The sequence below is a fragment of the Pongo abelii genome, chromosome 12 (genome assembly GCF_028885655.2).
Source record: "Pongo abelii isolate AG06213 chromosome 12, NHGRI_mPonAbe1-v2.0_pri, whole genome shotgun sequence".
NCBI classification, from domain to species: domain Eukaryota; kingdom Metazoa; phylum Chordata; class Mammalia; order Primates; family Hominidae; genus Pongo; species Pongo abelii.
The window spans coordinates 125935880-125963660 of record NC_071997.2 but is presented as its reverse complement, the minus strand read 5'-3'; the positions used below and the strand labels follow the sequence as shown (position 1 = coordinate 125963660).

At 45.1% G+C, this 27781-nt stretch overlaps 1 protein-coding gene across 5 annotated transcripts in view; it reads left to right on the top strand.

The window, feature by feature from the left end:
• RNF144A (ring finger protein 144A) overlaps positions 1-27781 on the top strand; it is a 127091-nt gene that overhangs the window by 40605 nt on the left and 58705 nt on the right. The window lies entirely within an intron of this gene.

Here is a 27781-nt window from a genome sequence, read left to right as displayed (position 1 = left end):
CTGTACACTTTTGCATAGAGCTGGCCCTCAACAAGTGCTTTTGGGATTGAATGACACTGTAATCTCTCTAAATACTTGGACTTTATGAGCCCTCTGGTTCTAGGCCTCTGCTGAGATCCTAGAGGACACCGAAAGGCATATTCTGAGAGCTACCTCTTTGCAAATGCTTTTATTTTAAGTAAAAGAAAATGTCCTTGTTTCCTCCTACCCCTTTTCCAATCTTAGCACTCTATATTGCCTTGCGGGGACTGTGGGCCATCACTAGCTCCCCGCCTCTCACCACTCAATCTCAACATGTCTGTTTTTTAGCAGCTTGGTGTGAGGCTCTTAGCTTTCCTTCTGGGGGCTGCAGCTGAGACTGCCTAATCTTGGATGTGCCCAGTTAGGCAACGACAGAATGGGGTGGGGGAGTCGGGATGGAGCTCCAGGGAAGCAGATGGATCGCCGGAGGGCTGCTGTCACATTGCATTGGAAGGTGACAGATGGAGGCACACAGTAGTCTGCAGCCAGGCTGTCATGCGCAGCCACCACGGGGCACCGGGTGTGCTGTCTCTTCCTGGAAGGTGGAACTTGATCACCGCTCTGCCTGGCCTCAGCAGTCCCTTCTGCAGGGCTCTGCTCTGGGCTGGTGAAGGGACAGGAAGCAATGTGAAGTGATTGAAGGACACAGTCCAGTAACTCAGCAGGCTGCCGTGCCAGAGACGGAACAGACACACGGACAAGGGCAAGCCTTCCTTGCTTTCCTCCCCTACGCTCAGTTGACCACCCAGTTTGGGAGAAAAACAGAATGTTGCATTTTAGGTAGAGCAGCTGATTAAAGTTCTCGAGCCAGATGTCTTAGTGATTCATAGTGCTGTCAGCATAGACCTTGAGCAATAACCCGTGTGGCCCACTTCTGTCGTTCTTGGTGGAGCGCTGGCTCCTTCTGGGAGTTACAAATGTTGGGCTGTTACTAGCACCTTGAGCTAACGCAGTAGCCTCTCTCCTATGTCATGGTGGGGAGTGTGTGGGACGTTGAGGTACAAAGCTGAAGAAGGTTCAGTGTCCATGATTCTGGGGGACTGTCCACGTGACCGTAATCTATTTCCCAGAGGGCCCCAGGCTGGTTGCCTTCCCAATCAGACAGTTGCTTCTGTGGATCCCTCAGGAGGAGGCAGAGGAGGACATGGGTTTGGTGTCTCACCTGCAAGGTGGCAGTGGGGTGAGTTGTGCGCAGATCAAGGTTGAGAGTGGGCCCTGCTGAAAGGAGCTTGGACACTATTCCAAAGCTTCTCTTTTACCCAATGGCTCCCTAAATGGTGCATTAGATCATCTTGCGGGTGCAGCGTGGGGGTCCAGTTACTGCTCTCCAGTGCTTGCTCCCATGATCACTCTCTTACTGCCCTTGGAGCACAGAACACGTGATGCTCCTGGTGAAGCACCTCATTGACTCATTCCAAATAAACTCCGTCAGTGAGAGGACAGGGCCTCCGCATCCCTGTGGCCAAGTCATAGCACTGGATGTGAGGCTGGTGATCTGATACATCAGAAGCGCCCTGGCTTGTCTGCAACTCCAGGGAGTTCCAATCTCAGGGTCTCATGAAGCCTTGTAACTTTCACAACTTGTTCTCTCAGTGGGACATTGGGGTATGGCCAGGAGTCAGAGACTATAAAAAGGAAGCAGAGGGATTGAAAGGCGGGATGGAAGTGAAAGTGGAGCATGGCTCATTGGTGTGATTATTTAATAGATTACTAGGAAAACAGGGATCATGATGTACAATTGCTTGTGCACATCCAGATAGGAGAGCTGCTGTTGGATATCTTAGTTCATATTCTGTTGCTGTAATAGAGTATCTGAGACTGGGTAATATAAAGAAAAGAAGTTTATTTCTCACAGTCCTGGAGGCTGGGAAGTCTGGGATCAGGTGACCTCATGGGGTGGGCTGTTGGTGAGGGGCCTCACGCTGCATCATAGCACAGCAGAAGGCATCACAGGATGAGGGGCACGCAAAAGAAAACCAAAGTGACTTCTATAACAGACTCACTCTCAGGATAGCTATTCTACTCCTGTGATAACCCATTAATCTGTTCATCCATAACCTGTGAATGGACTAATCCACTCATGAGGACAGACGCCTTATGACCCAGTCAGTTCTTAAAGATCACCACCACCCACCCATACTGTTTCATTGAGGATTAAGTTTCAGCATGAGTTCCAGAAGGAACAAACATTGAAACCATCGCACTGGAGCAGCAAGTGAAGTTCCCAAGTCCCCTGGATTCTCCGGGACTTGTCTGCTACCAAATAGGCATTTCGATCTCAGTCAAGGGGCTACCTGTCCCTGCCCTCATATGGAGATCATGCAGTGCTGCTCCATGTTACTTCCTCTCTGTAGCCTGTATTCCAGAGACCTTCCAGCCCTCACATTCTGTGATTCTAAGAGTTAGAAATGAATGTCTCGCCCCTAGTATCTGGGAGGATATTTCATGGCAATGGAGACCACTGGAAAACTAAAGGGAAACATGGGTGGAGGAAAAGTAACTGTGTTGTTCAGTGAAGCCCTAAAATCATCTTCTTTTTCCTTATTTTCCCTTGGAGTAGACTATGGACGATGTACATCATAGACCCTTGTGCTTTTGGCATGGAATCTTTACAACAGAGTGAAAACCTTTGAGGTTCCCAGATCAACTCTTAGAATCTGCCTCACTCTCATATGTTTTAAAAAATGAGCCCAGCTGAAGGTGGCTTCTGACATTTGGAAGGCATACCATGAAGGGACTTTGGCTTTTGTTAGAGAACCTGAGTCGGGGTAAGTCCACCTGCGCCCCTGGATGATACTCTTTTATAACGGCAGTGAGAGTGGCCAAGGTTGTGTTCTGGAAAGTGATGGTCACAACACACAACCGGGGAAGTACAACGCCATCTTGAGTTGAAGGAGAAATTAATCACAACTCGGGAGTATTGGTGTGTAGAGGGAAGGATACTCAGGTGGAAGAGCACTGACCTGCTCTCTGCGTAGATCAGGCATGTATTTCATCTCACCGTGAAGGGAGGAAGTCATGCCAGGTAAATCTCAAGGCGCTTCCACACCTGAAATGTTCCTGGCAAATACGTGGGTTCCCCGGTGTGGAGGTATGAGAATTCTTTTCTCCTTCACCGTGGACAGGCGGGTCTGTGGCAGTTTCAGGCTCTCTGCTGCATTCACACTCATAAGTGGTTTGTTTACTTCCTTCAGCATGAAGGAACAACTGAAGAAAGTGCTGGCATGCGCTTAATTTTGAAATTGGCAGTGAAGTGATTGTATGAAGTCATTGGTCAGCATAATGCCAATTTCAATTGTGTGTGTGTGTGTGTGTGTGTGTGTGTGGTGTGTTTGGTAGTGAAGAAAGCTTTCAGAAAAATCTGCTTTGCTATTTGAAATACAACGTGGTCCTCTGGATGTCTTTCTTGGACTTACATGGTTTTTTTTTCTTTACGGCTTTTAGTGTAATTTCTCTTTAAAACGTAATAATTTAGCAGTTAGAAAAGGAATAAGGCATGCTTTTCTTTTTTTAAGTCTGATGTTAAATCAGCCCATGGGTTTCCAGTTACTTCTTACTGCATCACAGAAAGGTCTATTGCTTCATAGGCATTTAACATGTTGCGATTATCTTTATGATAATAAATCTTTATGATGATAATGATTATGTGCTGCGACAATATGACCAGGAAAAAAAATATTTTCTGAGGGGTGGAGGCGTTTTATTTTCCAGATTGAATTCCTATAAAGGTACATTTTTTTTTCCTCTTAGAATGTGAACTACTCTTTTACAGACCTGCACTTAGTGCCTACTGTGTCCAGGGCACTGTGAGTGGAGTCCCTGCGATCCAGAGTATTTGATACAGATCCAGCCTTAGGAGATAGTAATGTATTTGGAGAGATGAGACATCATGCATCCTAAGGACATAATTTGTATTTTATTTCAAGAGCAGGAGGACACTAAGGAAAGCTCCGATGCAGGGATCTTGCTGTGGATGACATCCTTGAGGCCATGCCTTCGTGTCTGGCAGATGACTTTGAATACCCATCCCTCTTTTGTCCTTCTGCCTAGAATTTCTTTCACTCACATAATAACATCACTCCAACCTTAAAGCCCAGCATGAATAGCCCTTCTTCCATGAAGTATTCCTGACTTGGCCACCTGGAAATGCTGTGTTTTCTTGGAATTCCTAGGCAGTGTGTGGTATTGTGGAAGCAGTATTAGCTACAGTGTTTGATTGGCATTTGAAAATCTCTCTCTCATTTACTAAATACATGTGAAATTGAAACAGCCTCATTGTCTGGGGTAATACCTGAGGTTTGTTGTCTCATGGCCAGGGAGAACAAGGGCACGGACATACGAAGAGTGAGGTTGAGAGTGGGAGTTTAATAGGCGAAAGAAAGAGAATAGCTCTCCACTACAGAGAGCGGTCCTGGAAAAATGGGTTGTGGGATCCACGGTGAAATGCAGGGGGTTTTATAGATAAGCTGGTGGAGAATGATACCTGATCTACATAGGGAGCTAAAGACTGGTTAGACCAGGTGTGCCATTTGCATAGGGCACAAATCTCTGGTAGCCCCCACCCTAATGATTTATTATGCAGGCAGGTTCTCTGCCTGAGGTGCACCATGTTGCCCTTTTATTTATTACTGTACACGTGGTAACAGAAAAGGGAAGATGGAGCCTCCGTGTTGGACATGCCCGGCCCCCAGGTAACCCTTTTCTATGGTGCAGCTGCTGGCATCCCCCATGCAAGCTTCTGGCTTCCTTATTTATACTTGCAGCTCCATTTTTCAGGCTGTTCTTTGTTACAAGAGAAATGATTTTGGAGGGCTGCTTTTTGTTAGAAGGGAAGCTCTGCTGAGGACTCTTGCCCTCATAATTTCTTTCTGCCTCCTGTATCAAAACTTTGTGCTGTTTAGCCTTCTGACTGAACACTGGTTTCCTCATCTGGGAAGGCTCATATCTCATCAGATTATCGATAAATTCACTGAAATAGGGAAAACTTCTAACACTTAGACAAGAAAATTAATAAAACATTAGTTCTTCCCCATTCTATTTTGCTTGGATATTTATGCACTTGTCTTATTTTATTCACCACAGCATAAACTTCCGGAGGCAGGGCAATGCCTTTTCCATTACCGAGCACAGGCCTTCATGCACAGAAGGTCCTCAGTTAATGACTGGCCCAGCCTTGCTGGTCTTTGTGGTGTATGCCATCCTGATGCCAGTGTTGAATTTGTGGTGGTCTTTGAACTGTGATTGATCATTGAAGGGAGATGACAAGATCATTTTGATAATTTTAAAAGATGGATGAATAAGGGGACTGTCCTCAGCACTGAGAAGCAGAGGTCAAGGATGATGTTGTACTTGGACTAGAATTAGGCTAAGTTATAAGTGGTGATTTGATGCATGAAATACACCTTTCTATGTTTGAGATATTGGAGGACATCTTTTCTGAATCGTGCCTTGTTCCACAGAGAGATACTGAGACCTGAACAGACAGGAACATAGGTAACATCAGGAGTCCTCAGGTAACATGAACACTAAATACCTGAAAATGTATGTTATTTTTACCCTTACGGGCCAAGCAAGGAGTCTCTGGGTTGAAATGTTTGTGTGCGTTTGGAGATAAGTGAATCTCCAGTGATTTTGGGGGCATGAAAGTTAATATGCAACACATTCTGGTCCCATATACCTTCTGTGTTGCCTCCATCCTGTTCCTTAATGGACTGATGAACCTCTGTCGGTATCATGTCACTTTCTGAGCTCGTGGACATTTCTTGTCACACAATTAAATTCTTCTTGACTTGGTTTTCTAAGTTAAACCACCTTTTCTTGCCTCCTTCTTCTCAGAATGAATCTGTGTAATTGGATGTGTGAGGTATGCTTAGTTGCCTTTTACCTGACTCTGTTTCCAAAAATGACAGAACAAAAGACTATTATAAGAGAGGAGGCCCAAACAAACCCTGCAGTTTTAACAAATTTCCCTTTCTCCTCCCTACTTCCCTCTCTCACTCTCTCTTTTCCTCTTCTTTCCTCTGTTTAATTGATGAGCAAAAGTCTTTAGCTAGTTAATTACATATCTGGAGTTAAAACTCAGGGTTTCTGAGTCATGTGTCCTTGGTATGCAGTCATTGGGTGAGGAGCTGAGGTTGTCAAAAATGAATTTAATATAGTCCCTCCTCTCAGGCAGCTGCAAACTAGAGGCAGGCGTGGGACACACTGTATGCCCAGGAGTGGCTTTGCATTTGAGAGCCATCCTTCTGGCAGCTGTGCGGGGAATGGGTCGACCTGGCCTTGCATTTTCCTCACTCCCCTCCTGGTCCACTCCAGCAGCTGGTAGGCAGAGCTGTAAAGGAAGTAATGACGTGGCTCAGGAAAGAGGCATGAGGTTAAAGAAAAACTACGGCAAGGGTAGCAGAGATGGAAAAAAAAAAAACAACACAACACGGCAAGAGAACACATTGGCTTCTAATGTGAATTTTCATTCTTTGAAAGAGGGAGCATGGGTTTGCACTCAACACAGTAGCAAGGAGTTTAGGTATAAAAGTAGGATTTCTGCACACAGAGGTTTTCTGCCTGCGTGTGTGTGCAGGGTGCCCTGTTTGGAATTGTCCACAGACAGTTGTACTCAACAAATTTCAAATGTTTGCTCCACCACAGCTGGCAGGCCTGTTGTGAGGATATTTACAAGAAATGTGAAACAACCCTGCAGACACATGCACTGGGACGAGGCAAGGCTTTTCTGGGCCGGGAGGGAAAATAGGAAAATAGGACGTGTTCTCAGTTCATGGGGAGGGTGTGTCGGAGGCCGTCATAGGAGGCAGTGGCGCCCCGCAAGGTGGGGAGCGGCCCCCCCACCACACATGCGAAGGCAGGTGGAAGCTCTTAGGTGAGTGGGCCTACAGCACCAGACCCCTCCCACGTACGGAGAGCAACTTTCTGTCAGTTACTCAATTATAGAAACGTCTATATATTCAAGGCCTTTATGGAGTTTAAGGGACCAGTGCCTTCTAGAGGGAGAAGCTTTTCTAAGCCTGAGGCATAACGCAAAACCTAAGCGCAGATAGCGGGAAGGTGAGGCGGTGACTCTGACTCTGCAGGCCGGTGTGGTGGCGCAGAGCTTGGGGAAACGGGACAGGATTGCATCTTCAGGATGGCATCTGTGAAGCTGTTTCCCCATCCTTTCCAGGTACATAAGGAAAAAGGCATGAGATTTATAAAAATTGCTTTTGGTAATTAAGTGTAATTATATAATCTTAAAAGGAAATCTGTCTTTTACCTACTAGATTGCTGTGCTGTTTGTATTTGGTGAAGAGACAGAAAATTTGCCTGAGTTTATCAGGGTTTTCACTTATTAAGCTTTCAGTTTTTAAACAGGATGTGCATTTTAGGTTTGAAGGAGTTAAATGTTTAGTATCATTAAAAAAGAAAGGAAAGGAAAAAAGACCCCCCACCCCACCCCCACAACACACACACAAATACCAGAATTGCACATTCAGCATTGGAGAAGTTGTTTACTCAGCCACAATTGTTATGCCCTGACCTTTGCAGGCACTTCAAAGTCTTAGCCCATATATTTCATAGTAAGAAGAAATGGTGGTTTAAATGGACCGTGTGAGTATGAGTATGACGATATTGGCCAGAGAAACACTGGAATATTTTAAAGTTTGAGTTATTCTCCAAACGTTGGATGTTTTCTTCACCTTCTAGCTAGGATGCAGAAACAGCAGCAACACAAAGACTGAACAGCCGTGGTCGGCGTCACCCACTTTGCTCTTCCCAGAACCTGAAAAGTCTGTGCTCTGAGGTTTGTTTGGGGAGAAGGATAAGTTGCCCCTGGAGAAATCCCCAATCACCAAAATGTCTAAAGCAACCCACTATAAAAAGAATATTTTAAGAGGTTAATAGTAGCCAAGTTCCTTTTCCGTGACAACGTCCTGTTGTGCGTTTTGAAGTACAGTAAATATTGGCATGAGAAGGGGAGTGATTTAGGGGCTATTTTCAGGAGGCCTGAAGCATTTCAGCTTTAATAGAATAATAACTGAGAAGAGTGTTCCATGAACAGGGTAATTAGGGAGTGGTTAGGGCAGTAGCAGAAGCTTGATGTACTGAAGGTGATTCTTGAGCTGGTGTTACTCCTGGTGGGGATTTTCTATGGCTAGGTCTCTGGTTATATATCCTGGCCACTTCCACCCGGAAGCCCTCCTGATCCTTGAAGATTCATGCTTCTCCCCTGTACAGACTTCTTTTCCCGACCGACCTTCCTCTCTTGGCCTTAGCTTTAGTGCATTGGTTCATGGTGTCAGGAGTTTTTACAGCCATCCGCGCAAAACATTTTGGAGACAACTTTGTCTCCTCCTCACATACCATCCCCCATATGCCTGTATGATGTTCTCCCTTTCCGTGACTCTCCCAGCAAGTCTTTGCTTCTCCAGTTTCCCATGGTCACCCGCTGAGTCAAGGTTCTTATCAGTTCGTACATGTGTGATAATGAATTTTACCCATCACTATGCATGTAGGTCGTTCTTCCTCCAATGAGAGTTTATTCTGACAAATTACTATAAATCAAGCTTTGAAGATGTTATGTGATTTCACATGAGAATTACATGTGAAACATGTAATTCTTCATCTACAGAAGACATAGTTCGTTTGTCGTCTGCTATAGAAAACTTCCCTTGGGGCGTGTGAGCACCAGTGTTATGGGGGAAGGAGGATGAGGGTGAAGGGAACCGGCCCAGGGTCTTGTTAGTGCCCCATTGTGCCCCATCCTTGCCCCTTTTTGCATGGGGACTTTGAGGAGCCCCTCAGCCTTGTCCTGTGGCACCCTGCCCTGGAGCAGCCGCCAGTCTTGGGAGACAGAGTTGGTAGATCTCAGCCCCTGCTCCCTACTTCTGGGTAACTATGAGGCATGGGTGTGACAGTGACTGTCTGAGTCCTCCGTGGGATTAAGCATCCGTTAACAGTAGCGACTGGGGTGGTGAATCCTTCACTTGTACTTCATTCACTTCTTCACATCTACAACTGTTTCCTTGGCTCAAGAAACTCACCTACTAAATAAATCACTTGCATAGGAATCATTGTCTCAGGCTCTGCTCTTGGGGAAGCCAAATTAAGATACTTCCATAGACTCCTTTTTTTTTAATGTGCAAAATGAGGGAAAACTCAAAAGCTCACTGGAAATATCAAATGAATTAGAAGTTCATGAATATCCTTGCAAACCCAAAGCACTAAGCTACTTGACTTTGGAACTCCTGTTTCAGTGGACCTTCTGTTAGCATTTTAAGGAACAGTGTGTTTTTCAGAAACAGGTCACTGCTTGTAGTGAGTTGTTGATATCTATGGAGTAGGGGAAGTGGTGTCCTCTTCAAAGGATTCTTAATTCTATGGGATTTGGTATCAGTTGCTTTTGAATGGTATGTCTCTTCTGCTCATTACTCCCAGAATGGTATCATGTAAAACAGCCCAGTGTGGGCAGCCACCCTGTCCTTGCTGATCCTTCCTCAAGGACCTTCTCTTCTCTGGGCCACCCTTGAGAAGGCTAGGGGAGGTATGTTCTAAACTTTTCTGGCGTTCCGTATTTGCATTTGAAGGTACAGAAACAGAATATCCTGCAGCATGAGTTGCAAGTTAAAATACGTGGGCGCAGTACTTTCTTATATTATTTTGGTTGAAGGAGGGGAACAGTGAACACTTTGGGCCCAGAGCAGGCAAGGTTAGAACAGACTCCTGGTGGGTGCAGCTGGCTTTGCCAGTGGCTCTTCACCACCTCAGCTGGGACAAACCACTGATTTATTCTGGGAACACAGAACACGGCTCCAGTAATTGAAATGTGTTCTTGTGGCTGCGGCAGTCCTGGGGGCCTATGCCTGCTGGCCCATCGCCTGGTCTTGAAAAGAGCTTTGCTCCCCCTACTGGGATCAGTCTATTCTCATCACGAGAAACAAACACATTTGTGAAAACAAGTCCTTTTCTCCTACCATATAAAATAACACCCAGAATTACCTGTCAGTGTGTTTTTTACACAGTGTCTTGAAAAACGCATCAACTCTTCTTCGGGGCAAAGCAGGCACTGTGAACTTGGCGAGGGCATTGCCAGTGTCTCTTGGCATCATCCTCCTCAAGCATGACCGGTGGTCAGAGCCCACGGTATTCTCAGGTGTTGTGTATTCGGGCTGTCCCATTGAGTCCCTGCAGTGGCAGTGAGAGGCTGGTGAAATGTGGGGGTTCCTGCTGGTCAGATGAGGTCTCGGGCTCAGGGATACTGTGACTGTAGCACAGAGCTGCACCTCAAGAGCACAGCATGTGGTCTCAGGGTGCACCCTGGTATACCACCTCTTGGTCCAGGGCTGTAGCCAGTAGGTTAGGTAATACCCCATCCTTGAGGCTAAATATCAGTAGTGATGGCAATAATGATGGCCATTCCTGTAGTCCATCAACGTCAGTACAGGCCTTGTTAGTAGGGTGCCACATCTATTAACTTATTTAATCCTCATTATTCTAAATGGTGTTATGGGCTTAACTGTATCCTCTTAAAATTTGTATATTGGAATCCTAACCCCTAGTACATCAGAGCGTGACCTTAGTTGGAGAGAGGGCCTTTACGGTGGTAATCAAGTTTAAATTAGGTCATTGAGGTAGGCCCTAACCCGGGATGACTGGTGTCTGTATAAGAAGGGGAAACTGGGAGACAGAGATACACAGAGAAGGAAGACAATATAAAGAGAAGACGGCCACCAACAAGCCAGGGAGAGGGGCCTGGAGCAGATCCTTCCTCCCAGCCTCAGAAGGAACCGACCTTGCCCACACCCTGCTCATGCTCCTGCATCTTCCAGAAGTGTGAGAAAATACATTTCTGTTATTGGAGCCACTCAGTCTGTGGTGTTTGTCACTGCAGCCCCAGGAAACTTTAATGAAAGTACAGGCTGAGCATTCCTAATTCAAAAATTCCAAAATCTGAAATGCTGCAGAATATGAAACCTTGAGTGCTGACAGTGCCACAGGTGAAAACGTTCATATTTGACCTCAAGTGATGGATTGCAGGCAAAATGCAGTCAGTCTTCCTTTCGTGCACAGAATTGTTACAAATCTTTTTTTGTTTGTTTGTTTGTTTTTTTTGTTTGTTGTTTGTTTGAGACAGAGTCTGGCTGTGTCGCCTAGGCTGGAGTGCAGTGGTGTGATCTCGGCTCACTGCAAGCTCCACCTCCCGGGTTCACGTCATTCTCCTGCCTCAGCCTCCCCAGCAGCTGGGACTACAGGCACACACTGCCACGCCCAGCTAATTTTTGTATTTTTAGTAGAGACAGGGTTTTACCGTGTTAGCCAGGATGGTCTCAATCTCCTGACCTTGTGATCCGCCCGCCTCAGCCTCCCAAAGTGCTGGGATTACAGGCGTAAGCCACCATGCCTGGCCAAATCTTTTATAAAATTATACCTTCAGGCTATGTGTGTATAAGGTGTATATGGAGCAAAAGTGAATTTCATGTTTAAACTTGGGTCCTGATATGGTTTGGCTTTGTGTCCTCACCCAAATCTCATCTTGTAGCTCCCATAATTCCCATGTGTTGTGGGAAGAACCTGGTGGGAGATGATTGAATCATGGGGGCGGGTCTTTCCCATGCTGTTATCATGAAAGTCGATGGGTCTCATGAGATCTGATGGTTTTAAAAACAGGAGTTTCCCTGCACAAGCCCTCTCTCTCTTTGCCTGCTGCCATCCACATACAGTGTGACTTGGTCCTCCTTGCCTTTCACCATGATTGTGAAACCTCCCCAGCCATGTGGAACTGTAAATCCAATAAACCTCTTTCTTTTGTAAATTGCCCAGTCTCAGGTATGTCTTTATCAGCAGCATGAAAACAGACAAATACACGTCCCATCTCCAAGATATCTCATCAGGTATATGCAAATATTTCAAAATCCAAAACACTTCTGTCCCAAGCATTTGGATGAGGGATATTCAACTGGTACCACTTTCCTCATTTTATACAGGAGAAAACTGAGGCCTGGAGAGGGAGGAACTTGCGCAGGTCCCTTCAGAGAGTAGAGGCTGTGGCGGACAACAAGCCCAGGGTCTGTCCCAGTGTCCACACCCTTGGCCACCAGCTTCACCAGGCAGTGACTTGCACCTGCTTTCTGTAGAAGTCACAGAATAACAGAGATGCGTTATTGTCACCGTCTGATGGCGTCTCCAGTGGCCTAGTCTTTCCTCCTGCAGCCCTCATTCCTGTTTGAAGTTTTGAACCAAATTTGTTGCCCCCAAAGCACGGCCTGCACAAAATTTAGTGCACAAAGTCATGTGCAAAACTAAACTTTGAGAATATGAATTTTGTGCACTAAAATCACTTGTCTTTACCTTGCTTTCCTTATTTGACACGTTTTTCTTGTTTTTCTTTTTGCAAAGTATAGCGTACACTTTGTAAAATAACTGGCAAGTATAAAAAACAGAAATACTTAGTGACCATGTCATTTTACTTTGTGGTGTGTGGTCACTGGGTTTCCTATTGTTCTTTGGTCTTGTCCTTGTTACAGGAGCTCCAGCTGGTTGGACAGTAGCCTCTGGCTGGGGAGTCATGCCCAGGCCTCTTGGGACAGGTGTGCTGCCTGCTTTAATATTCCTTCAGTTGTCTGGTTCCTCGAGTGGGCCTGCCTTCTTTTGACTGGGAACCCCGGTAGGGATGGTAGGGATGGTCAGAGTGTGGGGTCCCAGTGATCAGGCTGTTTAGTATACGTGGTGATTCCAGTCTTCTTCAGCATATCTGCCAGAAGGATATTAAATGTTGCAAAACTAAAATATGGAGCAAACCAGGTCATGGGTGAGTTAAGACTGAATAACAAATTGCATTCTGAGGTGGGGTCTGGTAGAGAGCATGCTGCAGTTTCAGGATCAATGAGAGATTTTTCCTTAACCTTTCACTTTTGCAGTCTTCAGCTGTGAGGAACTGGCTAACATGGGGCAGTCAGTTATTCTAGACACAGACAGCTCTGGCATCTGTGTGGGGAGCGGCAGCACTGCTTACCTGGGCCTTGGAATCCTGTCCTCTGTGCCGTGTATCTGAGTGACATCAGATGAAGTCTTGGACAAAGGGACTCCCTGGGCTCTCACTAGTTCTGACCATTTTGTTTTTGGCATGGTTTCAACTCCCAGTTTCCAGTTACCTAAGCCTGCTTCTCTACTTTTCAGTGGGAACTGGGATATTTCTCTACTGTGGGATAAGAGAGTATACAATGTTTATTTCTAGATTCCTGATTTTGTTCTTTTGAACCTAATGCAGTTTCCTTTCTAGTCTTTTCTTAATGGTTTGCAAAAAGGGGGAATTGCAGATTGGTTCATGAATGGAGATCCTTGGAAGGGGAGTCTCATTTCTTCTCACATAGGCCCCTGGGGAGGAATTACTGTCTCCTCCCAGGGTTCCGATCCAGCCCACAACCTTATACAAGTAACTTCAAATCAAGCTGAAGCCACCTAAACCCACCCATTTCCCTTGAAGCCAGAGCAACAGCAAACAGCAGAGTGGATTCTAAGCTTAACTGGTCTGCCTCCTCTTCTTTCCTTCCTCCTCATTCCAGGCCTGAATTGTGGGCACACGCTCAGTCATTTGCCAGGCAGGTCTGCAGCAAGATTGAGTGACAGTCTGAGATGCTGCTGTACTTCTTTGTTCAACTGTCAAACTTTGGGAGATAACTTTCCTCCTAGCTGCAAAAGGGAGATTATATAACTTCTTATGCTAACCCCCACTTACCCTCTTTAACTGCACATGGCTTCGTGTGTTTATCACTTATTTTTTCCTTTTTAGAATAATTTTTCAGGTGGATTGGGTGGAACGGAAATAGCCCCGGGGGGTTTGTTCCTCGGGCTAATTGCTGTTTCTTGGAGTGGGGCTGTGGGATTGGAAGATTCCCCTTGACAATCCTTTTCCTTTTCTGGTTCCCTTCCTGGCCTGTCTAGCACATAAACCATCTTACCTTAGAGATTTACTGTTTGGTGCACATGTTTTGCAGGACCATAGCTAACAAGGCGGCCAGCTGCGTCTCAGGGTTGTGTTCCACCCTGGAGGTGCAGTGCATCCCAAGGAGGCCAAGGACTGCGGTTCTGTTCCTGAGCCACAGCCAGGCCCAAACTCCCAGAGAAAAGGACCTACAGTGGCTTGCATCTGGCAAAGCAGCAGATCCGCAGGAAAGAGTTTAGTTCTTTACTAGAAAGGTGCACGCCCTCTAACAGTGGGGGTAATAGTTAAAATAATGGTAGACACCAGCACCAGTGAAGCCCAAGAGACGGTCACGTTTATGGTTGAAGCGTAAGATTCTGGAGCCAGATTGCCTCTGTTTCAAGCTAGGCTCTTGACAGTTACCAATGTTGTGACATTGGACAAGTTGGGGAACTTTAAAGCCTCTATTTTCTTATCTATGAAATGGGGATGAACACGCCTGCTTCACAGTTTACTGAAAGGATTAAATGAGGCAATATACAACGAATGCAGGTTCAGATGGTGCCTTAGCAACTGGAGCTAGTGTTAAGTGTAGGCGTTTCGCCACAGCCACATGGTTGGGTGTCTGAGCTGGGGTTCAAACTCAGTGGCTTCTGATCCCAGAAGATGCACACTTTTCAGTATAGGATGTTGTGTCTAATATTAGGTTCACGTGGTGTCTTAGGATCTTTGGATAAAGAGACTTAGGTGCTTATCTTAAAATTGTCATTAACTGTTTAACCACAGACTAGTTGGGTTAATTTTATTGTACTGCCTCCATTTCTCCTGTGTATATTGGCATGTAAGGCCCTCATATTACCATCAAACACGCAGATTAAATGCTGATGGAAGGTGGCCCGGGTAGAAGATCCTCCTGGTCACTTCACAGTACAGGGCGGGCATCTCTGCAGAAGGCCAGCCCGGCAGCACAGTGCACACTGGCTACAGGAAGATAGGCCAGTGACGATGAGGTTAGGAAAGGGCTTCACATCAGGCCTAAGTCTTTGGAGTAGAAATGGAATTTTAGGAAAATTAACTTTGTTCCAATATTTACTAGAGAAAGGAGAAGATTGGAATGGTGATATGGATTTTCACCACCCCTAGAAAATCATCAGTACCCACCGTAGGGGTCAGCATACGGTCCATGGGCCGAATCCAGCCCACTGCCTGTTTTCATAAATAAGCCTTCACAGGCACACAGCCATGCCTGTTGGCTTACCTGCTGTCTCTGGCTGCTTCGTGCTCCAGCATCAGAGTGGTCTTTTCTACAGAGACCCCGTGACCCACAAAGCCTGAAATATTTTCCATCTTGCTCTTAGCAGGAAGACTTTACCAATCTCTGGTCCACACCGTTACTGGACTTCAGGATAGCACATTGTTCACCACAGAAGGAAAGATGTGGAAATTAAGAGTAAGTGAGAATTCTGGAGGATCTAGATTTTTAGGCTATGGCTCATGCTCATTAATTCATCTTAGATATGTCATTTACCAGCCCCGCCTAGTTAGCAGCCTGTGAAGTGGGAGGGTGGAAGTTACAGACATACCTGCTCTCCAGGAGTGCTGAATAGTATAGATTTCTCAAGAAGGGGGAATGGCAGTTGTAGCATGATTCTGCACATTGTCAAGATTATGGCTGCCTTATGACCATCGTGCCACATGCATTCTAATTTTCAGAACATAATTAAATACAGCATTGTGGTTCAGAGCATGGGGCTGGTTGCAGACTGCCGAGATCCATATGCTGTTTCCGTGTCTGTAGTGGTGTGATATTCAACAAGCTTCTTAACCTTGCTGTGCCCCAGTCTCCTTGTACCAAATGGGAGATAATAATACTACCTCACTAAGCTATTGTAAGATTAAGTGGCTTATGAGTTGGTGCACCTAGTAAGATCTTAATACATGTTAGCTATTATTAGTGCATAATTCTTGTTTGAATTAACACTGCTTTTTTTTTTTCTTCTGGGAAAAAGACAAGCCTCCTTGAAAGGCTGGCACTGTGAAAGTAAGTCAGACTTTACTTACTTATTGTGAAAGTAAGTCTTACATTCACAGTGTTGTGAGCTAACCAACCTTGTCTAACTCTTAGCTCTTGACAGGCAGATGCATCAAGGATGTTGCACCTTTTGACAATAAAATACATTTCAGATTTTAAATTAAGAAGAGACATGTAGGGGAGCTGACATATGCTGACATTTTTGGAACTCCGAGTTAGCTCAGAGACAAAAAATTAATTAAAATATTATCTGGAATTTTTTTGGCAATTTATACAATACTAAAATACATTTCCTAACTTTCTTTGAGTAGCCAAATAGACGTATAGAATGAATAGGCATGATTGCTTGGTTATGACCGGAAGAGAAGTTAGAGACAGTCTCTTTATTCTGAATGATTATAATGGCTTCTATTTTTATTAAAATCTTTGTGATTTTTAAATATTCATGTGTATTAGTCCATTTTCATGCCGCTAATAAAGACATACCCAAGACTGAGAAACTTCCAAAAGAAAGGTTTAATTGGACTGACATTTCCATGTGGCTGGAGAGGCCTCACAATCATGACAGAAGACGACGAAAGGCACGTCTCACATGGCGGCAGACAAGAGAAGAGAACTTGTGCAGGGAAATTTCCATTTGTAAAACCATCAGATGTCGTGAGACCCATTCACATTCACTGTCACAAGAACAGCACGGGAAAGACCCACCCCCATGCTTCCCACCGGGTCCTTCCCTCAACATGTGGGAATTATGGGAGCTACAAGATGAGATTTGGGTGAGGGACACAGAGCCAAACCCTTTCAGCATGTGATTCACACTCAAACTTCTTTAAAGGTATATATTGAGAATCCAACTGGCACCTGTGCCTGCTCATTCTCTCCACTGTCCAGCCCTCCTCGCCATGTTAAGTAACCCCTTTAATGGGAATCTTGGATATTTGGCCAGATGCAGTGGCTGACGCCTGTAATCCCAGGACTTTGGGAGCTCAGGAGTTTAAGACCAGCCTAGGCAACAAGTTGAAAGCCCATCTCTACAAAAAATACAAAAATTAGTCAGATGTGGTTGTGGCACAGGCCTGTGGTCCCAGCTACTTGGGAGGCTGAGGTGGGAGGATCCCCTGAGACCAGGAGGGCAGTGCTGCAGTGAGCCAAGATTGCACCACAGCACTCTAGCCTTGGTGACAGAGTGAGACCCTGTCTCAAAAAATAAAAGAATCTTGGCTATCCATGCAGTGTTTATTGATGTGAATACAAATAAGTACACAAAGTTTATCGTAGGATATATGCTGTTCTATGCTTTGCTGTTTTCACTTAACACATTTTACAGATCTTTCCATTTGAATGCATTGAAGGCTTTTTCATCCTTTCTTCAGCAGCACAGTATTCCATTGTGCAAACCTTCCATGGTTTAGTCCACAGCCTGCTACTTGAGTTATTCCAGTCTTCTCGTATTACAAACAAGACACCAGTGACTAACTTCCTCCAATGGGCACATGCCTGGAAGTGGGATTACTAGGGTACATGTAGTAAACCTTTGGTAGATATATTGACATATTCCCCATTTCATGTGTTATATCATTTTGAACTCCAACCAGTAAGGTGTGTGAATAATGGTTGACCTACAGCCTCCCCAACAGAGTTTGCCAAATATTTGAATTTTTGCCAACTTGATAGTTGGGGAATGGCATCTTGATACAGTAAGAATGAATTTCTCTTCTTATAAGTGTGTTTGTTTGAGGGCCGTTTTTCTTTTCCTGTGAATTTTATCTTGTTCCTTGATCATTTTTTTATTCAGTTGTTCCTCTTTTACTTCTCAATTTATTAAGTTCTGTATGTATTAAGGAGAATAACTCTTTGGGTACATTTTGCAATATTTTTCATTTTGTTATTTATTTTACCTTTCCTTGGTTTGCAGAAGTTTTTGAAATTTATATATATATAAATTTCATATATAGAAAACTATATAAATTTCATATATAATTATGTATGTCATATATACATTTCATATATATGTAAATTTATTATATATACATTTCATATATAAACTTTATATATAATATGAATATTGCACAAAGAAAAACAGTTGCTCCTCACTCTCATAAGAAATGATTTTGTGTGAGTATGTACTACCCTTTTCTTTGTCTATGATACTGTCATAATGAACAGATGGGTTTTATGCTTACTTTTCATCTACCAAAATTATACCAAAAGGCCATTGGTTAATCCTGCAAAATGTCATTCTGTAATACATATTCTTCCTTTTTTTAAAAAACTGGTCTGGTACGCCTTTGAAAATACTATATTCATGCACTTGCAGCTTTTTAATATTACAGACAATGCTGTAATCCACATTTCCGTGCCTGCAATTATTTGTTCAATGGATGAAATTCCCAGAAATTGGGCTTCTTGATCAAGGGATTAAAAAAATTTAAGTTCCTTGATAAATATTACGCATTGCCTCTCAAAAGTGTTATTTCATTGTATGTTACCATTAGCCATGTTTATTTCTTTCTCTAGGACTATAACCAAGTTATTACAATTTTTTAAATGTTCAGTTGATTTTATAGGTGGAAAATAAGCCTTATCATTCTCCACATGAGTAAAGCATTATGCAGAGAGCTTAGGAGATGTGCCAGGATCCCAGGGCTGGCAGGAGGCAGGCCCAGGGCTGGAAGCCAGGCCTCCTTGTTCCCAGGGAGGGAAAGCTGTGTATGCCTTTTGAGTTAATGACACGAAAGCACAGACAACTGGACATGGTTCTTTTGAACATTGTAACATCAATTCATTGGGATCAAATCAACACTGAGCATCAGTATTCAGTGTTTAATGCACATTTTAATTTCACTGCAGAGAGGATCCAACCTCATTACTAGCAGTTATTGAGTCACCACTCAGTAAATATTTACTTTCTACGTGTAGTACATTATACCAAATAGTTGATATTATATGGGCATAAAATGATCCCTGTTACTAGGAAACTTCTGGTGCAGGAGAAGCGGTAAACCTTTTATTGCTGTTACAGGAGCTTTCTCCCAGGCAGCGAGCTTTAGAGTGTCCATTAAACTTTACTGACCAATTTTTTATGGAGCACTTCCTCTATGCTTGCACTGTTATAAATTCTTGGGATAGAATAGTGAACCAAGCAAATAAAAACTACTGCCCTCATGGGGTGTCTATTCTGGAAAGACAAAAAGAACATAAACAAGAGAAATAAGTTATAGAGTAGACAGTACTAAGCGAAAGCATAGATGGTAGTGAGTGTCGGGGGGAGCTGTTGGGGAGTTTGCATTTAAGATACATCACCCTGGAGTCATTGGCAGTTTCCATCTGGGAGACGTCTCGTGAAATGGTATCCTTGGTGGGTATGTGGTCAGCTTGGGGAACCCATAGAACTGCATTACAGCCCCACTCCTCATCTTCAACAGCGGCGAGTAGACCAGGAGAGGAGAGGAGGTGTGGGCACTCTCGTGAGGTAAAGGCGTCTGTGGTCCTGCATAGCTCTGGAGGACATGGACTTCTTTCTGGAATGACAGGAAGCTCCTAACAGGACTTTATGTGTCAGAGGCCTACGATGGCCTGCGAATGTGGAAAACATGGTTGGATATGGTGGGTTCTATTGTTTTTGGTGCTGTAATTCTATATTAATGATGCTCAAGTGACCAAGGACTTGTACTCTCTTAAGAGCACATAGTCCCATTAGGCCCATTATCATTTCAACAAGATTCTTCCTGGGAACAGACTTCTAGACAGCCCATGTCTGTTCTTTGTGACTGGTGCCTCCAAGCTCAGGGACACCTTATAAAGGTTCCGGGGTAAAAACCCAAGTTTGAATGTGGGGCTGGGAATAATTACTCCATACAGACTTGTGTTATTGTGGGTATTCCCAGCAGGAATGTGTCCTGCCTTGAAGACTCTTCCCAGGTTGCCGAGGTTTTCTTGGGAATAATTTGAAGTTGACATCTCTGTTTCCCTCCAGGAAAGGTTGCATCAGTTTATGTGATCACGTTCAAGTCCCTCGAGGTTGGACTCAGAACCAAGCTGAATGCTCAGGAAACAAGTAGGCTGGTTCTGCAGTCTGAGCCTGGACCCTGTCTGTTCAGAGGCTTTCCTTCTCTCTTTGTGAATATTCTCTTTAGAAGAAAGCTCTCTTTCTGCACCTGTGGGGATCATCACCACCATGTCAGAACTAATTCTGAGTAAGTTCTGTGGTTTGTTTTTATAGCTAACAGAGTTTCCCATTGTTGTCCAGCAAAGGGATGGAGCACTGGATGGGTGAGGATTGGCATCCAGAAGAAAGGGTGGCATGAAGCGTCCACAGTCCTGCAGTGACCACGTATCTCTGCCCAACTTCTGGGCTGCCTCTGTCTCATGAGCTCATCTGCACTTGGTGGTCTCTGCAGCCAGGGTCAGAAAGTAGAGAGATAGGGGCAGCCTTGTGTGTTTCCTGAGTGCCTATTGGAGTCTGAGTTCTAGAATAGTGGGTGAGGGACTGGGACAGGGGCTGAGCCTTGTGGATCTGAGGGATGTTGGACAGAGATGTCTCTTCTGAATGAGTAGGAGGCGCTGCTGTGGGTTGACCCTGAGCCTATGGTCTTCAGTCTTGGCCAAGGCTGTAGGGATCACGTGGACTTCCTCACAGGGAGGGTGGGAGATGCAGATGAGATGAGACATTTTTTTCCTGGTTATTAGGACAGGCAGTCTCCAGCACTGGCTGTGAGGGAGGCAGAGGTGCTTTCTGTGTGATTATGACTGGGGAAGTTGAGCACTGGATTTATCTCTGCATCCTAGCCAACTAAATGGTCTGTCATTGCCATTGTTAAACCAAAGGCCTGTTTAATACCTGGAAGACTCTGTGATGAAACAGACATTCTTCTCAGGTGTGAAAAGTTAAAAGAAATCATTGGCTTTTTTTTCCTGAGGGTGGCCTCTTTAGTGTTTCTAAAGGTGAGACAATCAGATTAGCAATTACATCTTTGGTGGGGGTCCAGAAGTTATTATTTATGAATGAGCCTTCCAGGCTCCACAGAAGCCTCCAGGGTGATGTGTACATGAAAAGAATGTGGGGTTCATAAGTCGGGAGACTTAGGTTTAAGTTCTGAATTTGCCTCTTATTACCCAGGGAGTTTGGGCAAATTGTGCATCCCTCTTAAACCTCAGTTCTTAATCTGTTACATGAACATAATTGAGTTAATGTATTCGTTCATTTTCACACTGCTGTAATGATACTACCTGAGACTGAGTAATTTATCAACAAAAGAGGTTTAATTGAATCAGTTCTGCATGGCCGGGGAGGCCTCAGGAAACTCACAATTATGGCTGAAGGTGAAGGGGAAGCAGCACCTTCTTCACAAGGTGGCAGGAGAGAGAGCACATGCAAGGGAAACTGCCACTTTTAAACCATCAGATCTCATGAGAACATCTCACTATCATGAGAACAGCCTGGGGGAAACTGCCCCCATGATCCAGTCACCTCCCACCAGGTCCGTTGTCCCTCAATACATGAAGATTACAATTTGACATGAGGATTTGGGTGGGGACACAGAGCTAACCCATGTAATTCCACCCTATCCTCTCCCAAAATGTCCTTTCCACATTTCAAAACCAATCATGCTCTCCAACAGCTCCCCAGAGTCTTAACTCATTCCAGCATTAACCCAAAAGTCCAAGTCCAAAGTCTCATCTGAGACAAGGCAAGTCCCTTCCACCTAAGAGCCTGTAAAATCACAAGCCAGTTAGTTATTTCTAAGATATAATGGGGGTACAGGCATGGAATAAATGTTCCCATTCCAAATGGGAGAACTTGGCCAAAACAAGGGGGCCAGAGATCCCATGCCAGTCTAAAATCTGGCCAGGCAGTCATTATATCTTAAAGCTCCAAAATCACTTTTGATTCCATGTCTCAAATCCTGGGCATGGTGATGCAAGGGGTAGGCTCTCACAGCCTTGGGCAGCTCTGCCCCTGCAGCTGCTTTCACAGGCTGGCATTGAGTGCCTGCAGCTTTTCCAGGTGCCCAGTGCAAGCTGTTGGTGGATCTACTTTTCTGTGGTCTGGAGGACAGTGGCCCTCTTCTCACAGCTCCACTAGGCAGTGCCCCAGTGGGACTCTGTGTGGGGACTCCAGTTCCACCTTTCCCTTCCACACTGCCCATGGAGGTTCTCCATGAAGGCTCTGGCCTGCAGCAGACTTCTGCCTGGACATCCAAGCAATTCCATACATCCTCTGAAATCGAGGTGGAGGCTTCCTAAGCTTAACTCTTGCCTTATGTGCACCCACAGACCCAACACCATGTGGAAGCTGCCATGGCTTAGGGCTTGCACCCTCTGAAGCAATGGCCTGAGCTGTACATTGGCCTCTTTTAGCCACAGCTGTAGCAGCTGGAACCCAGGGTGCCATGCCCCAAGGCTGCACAGAGCAGCTGAGGCCTGGGCCTGGCCCACAAAACCATTTTTTCCTTCTACACCTCCAGGCCTGTGATGGGAGGGGTTGCCTTGAAGATCTCTGAAATGACCTGGAGACATTTTCCCCCATTGTCTTAGTGATTAACATTCGGCTCCTTGTTATTTATGCAAATTTCTGCAGCTGGCTTGAATTTCTCCCCAGAAAATGGGTTTTTCTTTTTTACTGCATGGTCAGGCTGCACATTTTCTAAACTTTTATCTCTGCTTTTTTAAAAAAAAAAAACATAAGTTTTAATTTCATATCATCTCTTTGTGAATGCATATAACTGTGTGCTTTCAGGAAAAGCCAGGTCACATCTCGATGCTTTGCTGCTTAGAAATTTCCTCTGCCAGATACCTTAAATTATCTCTCTCAATTTCAAAGTTCCACAGATCTCTAGGGCAGGGGGAAAATGCCACCAGTCTCTTTACTAAAGCATAGCAAGAGTGACCTTTGCTCCAGTTCCCATTAAGTTCCTCATTTCCATCTGAGACCACCTCAGCCTGAACTTCATTGTCCATATCACTGTCAGCATGTTGGTCAAAACCATTCAACAAGTCTCTAGGAAGTTCCAAACTTTCCCACATCTTCCTGTCTTATTCGGAGCCCTCCAAACTGTCCCAGCTCTGCCTGTTACCCAGTTCTAAAGTTGCTTCCACATTTCCAGGTTATCTTCATAGCAGTATGCCACTCCTGGCACCAATTGTCTGTATTAGTCTGTTTTCACACTGCTATAAAGATACTACCTGGGACGGGGTAATTTATGAAGAAAAAAGATTTAGTTGATTCACAGTTCCCCATGAGGCTGGGGAGGTCTCAGGAAACTTACAATCATGGCAGAAGGCAAAAGGGAAGCAGACACCTTCTTCACAAGGTGGCAGGAGAGAGAGAGCACACAGGGGAAACTGCCACTTTTAAAACCATCGGATCTCGTGAGACTGCCCCCATGATCCAGTCATCTCCCACCAGGTCTGTTCATGGACAGATGAACTGGGGATTACAATTCGAGATAAGATTTGGGTGGGGACACAGAGTCAAATCTTATCATTGACTTCACATGAGTGGCAAAATATAAAGTAGAATACAGAATAGAGATATTAGTCAACCTTGCAGCTACTCGTAAGTGTGTTGCAATGTGCTGTGTGTCATTACTTGATCAGAAGATGGGTGCATTAGGTACATGGGGACTTCTTTATTTTATCAATGGAGGGAGAGCGCCCATCACATTTACTTGGCTCCATGGTTGTTGAAGAGGAATTACCCCCTTCACACCAAGGAAGGAGGCATTGCCTGATTCACGCTAGTATTTTTTTCTTCCTAGATAACTAGGCAATAAAGAAAATGACAAACTATAGCAATTATTTGTATTTGAATAGATTTTGTAAACAGTTGGATGATAAGACTGACTCCCTGATGCAACTTAACATTTTTCCTTCGGGGAAGAAATAACAAATACATAAGCTGATGTCAAGTATGTCAGAGAACGGCTGTGGGGTAAAAGGGATAGGGACAAGGGAGAGAGTGGTGAGAGCCCTGGCCGTGTCTGTAGCAATCAGACGATTGAGAAAGTGGCAACTTCATGGATCCTGGGCCAGTGTGCTTTGGAGAACATCAAACTTGGTGACATTATTATCACAGTCATCTTCCTGCCGCAGTAACATTGGGATTCTTCAGGTTTCTGTGCTTGTTTTCTAAAAAGAGGGATCTTTTCATCATTCTCACACCTTTAGTACATTGGAAAATAGCTGAGGCCCTGTGAAATGGAATGCCACAGCTTCTGCCTAGTGGCTTATGATTTGCTTGTCATTCCCAGTGAGCTCTGGCTGTACCTAAAGGTAGAAATAAGAATCTGCAGAGAGCCGAGGAAAGGCTTTTGTCCTAGAGGTGCTACAGTTTCCAGGTCCATGAATACCCCATGTGTTCTTCAATGGTATTTGGTGGCCTCTGCCATGCTTGTGCTGCTGGCTGTCAGATATTACTGCTTCCTTTGCTAAAGATACCGTCTGCCTTACCAGGAGGACACGGTGTTTGCAAGTGTCCTTCCTAGTGTCCTTTGCTAAAGATACCGTCTGCCTTACCAGGAGGACACGGTGTTTGCAAGTCTCCTTCCTAGTGTCCTTTGCTAAAGATACCGTCTGCCTTACCAGGAGGACACAGTGTTTGCAAGTCTCCTTCCTAGTGTCGTTTGCTAAAGATACCGTCTGCCTTACCAGGAGGACACGGTGTTTGCAAGTCTCCTTCCTAGTGTGAGCTGTTTAGCATGCTTTAAGTGGTAGAAGGGGAATTTAAAGGCTCCAGTTTTCTTTTCTCCAAGAAGTCTTCTGGAAGCTGTGTGTGTGCCCTGGGCCCTCTCCCTGGTTCCACGCTGTTATCTTTCTAGAACAATCCCTGGGGGACTGCGGATCTCTATGAGCTCAGGTTCTAAGAGGAGACAGGGCTGACTTGCCCTACAGCCTTTTTATCTGGTAGTGAGGTTTACAGTCAGCATCACGCCTCTGGCCATCCTGTCACTGGATGGAGCCTAAATCGCTAGTCCTGTCTCTTCTTCCTTTCTGATGGCAGAGGATGCTAGAGGGCTACTTATTCTTATGCAGATCTTAAGTGACATTTTCAGGATTCAGGTGGCTGCAGTCCATTGCTTTGGTCCTGACCTCTCACCCACTCTCCTGGAGGATTTCTGGCAGGAGCTTCCTGACTGTTTGTGAGCCTTGTACCGGAATCCTCCTGTGTGGGCCCCCACTGTGTCTGTCTACCTTATAGCAAAGGAGAGGTGAGGCTCAGGGGGACTCGGTGTTCCCAAAGGCATGCAAGCAAATGGTGGTGACCCTCCTGACATCACCACAGACATGCTCCTCCCCAGACATCTCTGATGGCAGCTCCGTCCTACTGCCTATGTAGGGCAGAAGCCTTGGAGACACCCTTGACTCCTGTTTCTCCCGCACCGATATTGAAACTGCGCATTCTGAGCAGCTTCTTTTTCAAAGTATATCCAGAATGTGACTACTTGCCATCAGCCCTATTTGTCATTGGGCCATGTTGGACAATCCCCATCTTGTCCGTGGATGGTTGCAGTCACCTCCCAATGGGCCACTGTGCTCTGCATTTTTCTGGTGCATCGGGGTGCTCAGTGCACAGTCTCAGCCCCAACTCCCTCTCCCTGCCTCATTTTTCCACTGAGCCTGCATAGTTCACAAGCTGTGTATCTTACTGATTTATCTATTTATTTTCTGTCTCCCCGCTAGAGTGTAAGTTTCTCAAGGGTGGAAATATCTGCCTATTCTGTTCGCTGTTCACATTTCCAGCAAGGAGAGCACTGCCTGGAACCAAGTTTCTTTTTTCTTTTCCTTTTTTTTTTCCAAGAAGGAGTCTTGCTCTGCCATTCAGGCTGGAGTGCAGTGGTGCAATCTCAGCTCACTGCAACCTCTGCCTCCTGGGTTCAAGCAATTCTTCTGCCTCAGCCTCTCGAATAGCTGGGATTACAGGCTCCCGCCACCACATCTGGCTAATTTTTGTAGTTTTAGTAGAGACGGGTTTCACCATGTTGGCCAGGCTGGTCTCGAACTCCTGACCTCATGATCCACCCGCCTCGGCCTCCCAAAGTGCTGGAATTACAGGCGTGAGCTACTGCACCCAGCCCCAAGTTTCTTGAATGATTGGAAGGATATCTCTGCCTTTTGTTATAGCATGTGGGAATAACTATTTACTTTTAACTCATGTTTTATTCATCTTAACAGCATTGCTATACATTGGGAAAATAGGAGTGCATAAGTGTATTTATCTTTTCCTGATGATGCAGATCCTGAATACTCCCAGCCTTTAGGATTTAATGTGGTCCTGACATGCAAGGGTGCCTCTAGCACCCAAGGCCAGGATCATTTTCCTCTCTTTGTTATTTCAGACCCACTCGCGCATCCCACTGGGTTTTGTCTCCAGAGTCTGCAGATATGTTTGCCTCCCTCACTGGAAGTGTAAAGCAGCTGTTATAACCCTATAGAGTTCATTGTGTTAGTTTATTCCTCTCATTCAGTGTTTCCCATGCTCTCTTCTGTTCACTGACCAGTTACTAGAAAGCAAAGAGAAAATCAAAATAAACTTCACATAAGAAATACAGGACTTGGTGGAACAGGAAATCTTCTCTATGTATTTGAAATACATAATTTTCTGGGCAGGTGGTCAAATAAAGCCGTGGCCTAATACTGATAAATGAAAGGTGATTCCGCGGGACTCCCCCTGGTTTCTTTGAACAGATTTAGTGTCATTTTGCATGTTTTAATTCATCTCCCTCCCCCACTCTTTTTTTTTAACAATGAGAAGATCGTCAAAGGCAGCTGCTTTAGGGAAAAAGGGCTTTGATTATTATTATTAGACAGTGCTCCCTTGGTGGCCATTCTGCCCTGGTTGGCTTTTGTAATCTCTTCTCTAGAATAGTATTTAGAACTTTCTAGGAACCTAATTCTGGTTTGCTCAATAACTGATAATGAGTAAGTGGAAGGATTAGGGGCTTGTAAATGTTGGAATAAGGGATGGAGGAACCTCTGGAGTTGGAACTGCAGGTGAGTTCTTGGGAAGGTGGATGTGGAAGGTTTAGATGATTTAATAGACGGAACACAACTTGAGCCACAGCTCCACCTCCTGGGTTCACGCCATTCTCCTGCCTCAGCCTCCCTAGTAGCTGGGACTGCATGTGCGCACCACCACACCCGGCTAGTTTTTTTGCATTTTTAGTAGAGGCGGGGTTTCACTGTGTTAGCCAGGGTGGTCTCGATCTCCTGACCTCATGATCTGCCCACCTCGGCCTCCCAAAGTGCTGGGATTACAGGCGTGAGCCACCGCGCCCGGCCGCGTGTTTTATCTTTATCACTCTCTTACTTTGAGATCAGTTCTCCCACCTGTGTGGAAGAGGCCTCTCACTGATGAGCAGAGTCTACAGGTTTTCACGTGGGCAGAATGAGTGAAGGCTGCACAGGTTTAGACAAAGGATGACTTAGAGGACTCCCGGAAGCCAGCTGTCCCAGCCAGCATCCTCGGGTTACAGATGAGGCCACTGTTCCATGAAGGTACGGTGACAGCCTCAGGGTCACATGGTCAGTCATTCCCAAAGCTTGCAATAAAACCCAGATTTTTTTTTTTTAAAGCTTATGGAGGCCCATTTCCACCCGATTTCCTCCTCCCTACTCCATTACCTCCATTATGTCTTCTTCCATTAGCTCAAGGGATTGACAAGCTGCAAACCCAGAAATTTCCCAGGCTTGTTGCTTAGCAACAAGGTTTCTGTTTGGGGACTTGAAGGAGACAGCCATTGTGCCCGGCCTGCCCCCTTGTTGAGCTGGCCAGGGGCCTGTTCCTAAGCCACCCTGAAGATCAGCAAGTACTGACCTGA